The 5,670-nt window shown below is 36.9% G+C and overlaps 1 pseudogene; it reads right to left on the reverse strand.

Annotated features, from left to right (window-relative positions):
* Positions 1-352: 352 nt before the first annotated feature.
* Positions 353-3,552, reverse strand: LOC105120869 (organic cation/carnitine transporter 7-like; annotated as a pseudogene).
* Positions 3,553-5,670: the final 2,118 nt, after the last annotated feature.

Raw genomic sequence — 5,670 nt, forward strand, 5'->3', positions numbered from 1 at the left:
GCCTCCATAAGAGAAGAAAATAGTACACAATATTACTTGGTCTATGGCATTGGTTGTGTTTAGCTTTGTACTACTTGTTTACAAGCTTACATCATTTTATATTTTTGGTAGATGAGAAGTTTTGGAGCACAGTTTCGTGATGTGTAAAAAGTTTGAGTAGTGCATTGTTAATGTTTATTTTCCCTTTTCTGCGTCCAAGAAGATGAAACTAATGAAGTGAGAAGGTGAAGACATGAGTATCAATGGCGAAGGTTTTGGCAATTTTATCTATTAATTATTTTTTGGTAATTATTTTAATGCGTAATCAAACATGAGAAAATGGAAGGTTAGAAAACATCACCGAACAAGTCAAAGATCTTTAGACGACTGCTTTTGCAATATTTAAGAAACTAGCAAGAGCAGGATCGCAAGTCCTTGGAGACTTGTCATGACAGTTTTTGCTGCTTTAGCTCAAAAGGTATTCAACGGCAAAAGAGATAAACATTTTCAACTCCTAAGACTTGAACTTCAGAAAAGAAAATTATGTCAATCAGCGTTCTGCTATGGTCAGAATCAACCTAGGGCATGCAATGAGCTGGTAGATATTTATCTAATGTAAGGAATCAAAATACATTTCTTTTCTACAATGGTTGAAGGGGTAGAATTTAATGCCCAATGACAACCTGTTTTGAATCAGATACATCTATGCTGTCACACAATTTATGTCACTTGGTATCAATTGGGATGAACATGACACATACTGTTGAAATAGCCATCAAGACCTCAAACTGGATGATGGCTTTTGTAATCTGGCAGCTAGTCACCAGGCCAACTGCCACAAGAGGACATATCATGCCACCAACCTTCTCCGCAGCATTTGCAGCTCCAGCACCAGTTGCCCTGACGGATGTCGGATATAACTAGATGGAAACGATACCAGTATAAATCAATTATTCAGAACCAATTCTCCCTGCCCCTCAGATGTGTGTGTAGAGGTTTCTAACAAATGCATTTTGGAGTCAAAAGTCAAAAGAAAAATGATCACGGAAGTTAAGACTGAGATGATGGGAACTTTTTACCCAGTCAGCATCTTGCTACGGATAAAATGCCCTGAACAAAGTATTATAGGGCTTACCTCCTGACCATATATTGTAGCAACTGAGTAGGCTACTTTGGCACTCATTCGAGCTCCAAACAAGAATGACATCGTTAATGTTGCAGACTGATAGTAAACTAGAGGTAAAAGGAAGATACCAGCCAAGACAAACGTAACAGTTACCGTAAGCTTGCGGCCAATTCTATCTACAATAGTTGCTGACAAAAGAATCCTAGGAAGCTCTACAATATTATAGATTTATAAGAAAACATGTTATCATGCATTGCTTAATTTGGTAACTGTACAAGAAAGTTAGAGACAAGAGATATATAGTATATATCACATTGCAGAACAATTCTCAAAATGTCAAACATTAATTGCATAGAGATGAAGAGAGTAGGCATGCAATACCTGCCAAATTAGAAATAAATACATTTATGTAGAGGCTGTCAGGATTTTCTGATTTCAAGAGATTTGAGCCACATCTGCTTTGCCCACTACTTCACTTTGAAGTCAGCAATATGATACCATAATATGAGAATACATTTCCAAAGAGTAACTCCCAGAGAAGAAGTGTTGTTCGGATTAGTTTTGATGAGAAAAGCATAAGAAATGATTGGAATCCTGATCTAAAATCCAAATCCATTTTTTTCAGTGGTGGAGAGGAGAGGGGTATATTCTGATGTTGCAGATTCTTCATCCTGTCCAATTGTACTATCAGGAACAAGCTCTCTAGAAGGGAGTTTTAATTGGTTGAGCAGAGTTATTTTCTTCAGAATATTATATGCATAATTTATTCTGCCTTTCATGCATAGATACCTTGGAGATTCTGGTACATGAGAATAAAAGAGAAGCAGAGCAAATGCTGGTAAACAGGATGCTGCGAGTAGCCATCTCCAACTCAACCTTGGCATTACCATCTGCAAGAATTATAGAATACAATTGATTATGAAGAAAAGAATTTCCCGGGTGATAAGACATGTGAGGCATAAATGACTTTAATATCTGAACTTGTCTTCTCTTATGAGTTTTGTGCAATTTTAGCATGCCCCATGCTGCCCAGCTTGTACAGACACTGTAATGTAATATTAGCCGAGCAATGTACCACAATATCAGATAATGATGAGGAAAAATGGCCTTTAACACTTGCTACCATGAGCGTTTATAATAAAATCAAGTTTTTTTCAGCTACTTTTTTTGTTCAGAATTCAGGACATGGTACACACCTATGCAAGTAAAGCCTCAAAAATTGTCCCAAATGCCCAGAACCATGAGAGTAGAAGCATCCTTTTTCCTCTATGTGAAGCAGGAACAAACTCTAAAACCAAAGCTCAATACACTTCCACCACCCAGCCTGGAGCCAACCAAACAACGAAGAATCACCAGAGATGCATAATTTGGGGAGAAAGCACTCAACAATCCAGCTCCACAAGTCAAAAGAGTTGCTCCTAGGAAACCCTTCCTAGAAAGACCAAATGGAACTAAAACAACTTGTAAGATGAGGTAAAATATTTAACCATGGGTTTGTAGGAGTCTAGTGCAAAGATTCAAATCCAAACGGATGGTTCCAAAGAAAAACATCGTATTTGTACAGTAACATCTATAGCAGAATGGATCAACACTTGATGGAAACTTGATCTTTAGCTTTGATGGTGTAATGAGAAGGGTATTTACAGAATACTTGCCAGTTTGCCTATTTGGAAATCATTTGCACTTCATAAACTTTAAATTAAAAGCAAGCAAAACAGCAAAAAATAATAGGAAAACCACTAAATATTGCAAAACTGTGTAATTGGAACTTTGAAAGAGCAGATTTTGTCAACCCAAAACCTTAAATAGAGAAAGATCTACCATAGAAGCATCAGAAAAGTTTGTGTAAGTTTTTTCCATATTCTTGAAGCTATGCAATATCAACAAATATATCCATACAGACATTATGAAGGATTCTTAACTTTACACGTCAAGGAAACAGTGAAGATTATTAGCAAGGCACATCATATAATTAATGCAAGGAATAAGGGAGGAAATGATGGCTTGCCTCCTTCCATGATGATCTGAAACGAGTCCCCAAAAAAATGATCCAATAAGCATGCCACAAAAAACAACAGTTGATAGCAGACTCTCTTGGCTTGATGAGAGATCCCACTAGGACTTGACCGCTGGTCCCACAAAAGAGAGAATCATAACTTCCATTGCATCTGCAAACCAAGCAAGTCCAGCATAAACAAGCACGAGACGTTGGAATTTCCCAAATCCCACAGAAGCAAGCGCCTCATCCAAAGTGTATACAAGGTTTTCCCCATCCATCTATGTGGTGGCCGGTCAATAACATACCAAAGAAAGCAAAAAATTGTCACGGCCACAGGGTAACAAACAAACAAAAAATTATCATGTTTTATACATATTTAATTTCAAGATTGGTTGTATGATCATTAAGAAATCTCAGCGCTTACCCCGGTAGAGGTCTCAACTGGCTCATTCATTAGCATAGTGTCACAAATATTAGATTTCAATACAAAATTGTTCTCCATTTCCTTTCTTTCTCCCGGAAGAATTCAATCCTCTAAAATACATGTAATAATCCTTAATTTACTGTCTTTAATCCCTAATTTGTAGTCTATAATAAATACAATAAATACAAGATATTCTGCTACAATTTAGTTGCCATATATTGTTGATATTCTTGCCATAATATACACTGACATCCCCCCTCAAATTGATGTTGGTCAATTAAGAAGCATTAATTTGTCAATCATGAGTTGATGTCGAGGCCGAGACAAGGCCTTTGTAAAGACATCAGTTGTCTGATGCTCGGTAGAAATATGAGGTAGTGTAAGAATATTATGATCAAGAGCTTCACGAATGTAGTGACAATCAACTTCAATATGTTTAGTGCGTTCATGAAACACAGGATTAATAACAATCTGAATAGCACTTGTGTTATCAGCATGAAGAGGTGTAGGATTGTGCTGAGAAAAACCAAGTTCACGTAGCAAACCCTGGAGCCACACAATTTCAGAACATGCGGAGGACATAGCTCGATACTCAGATTCTGTGGAAGATTTTGAGATTCGGTCATGCTTTGTGCTTTTCCATGAAATTAAAGCATTTCCAAGAAACATACACCACCTAGTAACAGACCGACGTGTATCCATGCACCCTGCCCAATCTATATCACGATAACCTGTTGATTGTAATGAATTATCAGCAGGAAAAAATAATCCTCCTCCAAATGTGCTTTTAAGATAGCAAAGAATTCTTCGGATAACAGCTAAATAAGGTTGACGAGGAGCCTGTAAAAACTGACTGACTTGTTGTACTGCAAAAGAAATATTTGGCTGAGTAATGGTTAGATAATTCAAATCGCCCACCAATTGCCTGTATATGGAGGGATTAGGTAACATGTCATCATTATTCTGACAAAGTTTTAAATTAATCTCGAGAGGTGTAAGAACGTTATTCCCTGATTCAAGACCGCCCAAGAGAAGAATCTCTTGGGAGTATTTATGCTGATGTAGAGAAATCTCATTGGACATAGAGTGCACCTGTAGACCAAGGAAATAGTAAAGGTGTCTCAGATCCTTCATATAAAATTCATTATTAAGAGAACGCTATAAATCCTCAATGAGTGGAATGTCAAATCCTGTAATGATAATATTATCCACATACACCAGAAGAGCAACAATACCAGTAGTAGTTTGCTGAAGAAACAGAGAGGAATCATATTGGCTCTGAATAAATTTAAGTCTCAAAAGAGTAGTGCGAAATTTTTCAAATTATGCCCTTGGTGCTTGTTTTAAACCATATAGGGATCGTTTCAACCAATAGACTTTATCATATGGGTGAGTAAACATACCAGAAGGGGTCATATAAATATTCTCTTTCAGGTCTCCATGTAAAAATGCATTTTTTACATTCATTTGACGAAGTGGCCATCTCTTGGAAGCAGCAATTGTCATAAGGGTGCGTATGGTAGTCATTTTAGCCACAAGTGCAAATGTCTCCTCATAATTAATACCATATGCCTGACAATTTCTAAAAGCCACCAACTGTGCTTTATATCGTTCCACAAATCCATCAGGTTGGAATTTAATTGTGTATTCTCATTTGCAACCAATAAGTTTAATTCCAATAGGATAAGAAACACTATCTCATGTGTGATTATGGCCTAAGTTCCTCTTTCATGACCCGTTACCAACAGTCTTATGTAAAAGCTTGGGCATTAGTCTTAGGTATAAAAGTACTATTAATAGTAGTTGTTGAGTATCCATACCTGTTTGGGGCACGTGAAAGTCGAGTTGAACGTCTTAGTTGAGGGGAATGATCAGGTGTCGGTTCTGTGTCCGGAAAGGGCTAAGTGGATAGTGGATGACGTCTTTGATATACAATTCCTAGCTTAAAACATTCAAAGATATAAGATGGACTATCATCATCAAATATAGAAAGCTGGTTAGGAGTGGATTCTGTTGAGGGACAAGAAGGAAAAAAATTTTGATTTTCAAATAAAATCACATTTCGAGAGATACGAATTTTATGAGCATTTGCATCATAACACACAAACCCTTTATGAGAATTATTGTATCCTAGAAAAGCAC

The sequence above is a fragment of the Populus euphratica genome, unplaced genomic scaffold (assembly GCF_000495115.2).
Source record: "Populus euphratica unplaced genomic scaffold, PopEup_1.0 scaffold31.1, whole genome shotgun sequence".
NCBI lineage: Eukaryota > Viridiplantae > Streptophyta > Magnoliopsida > Malpighiales > Salicaceae > Populus > Populus euphratica.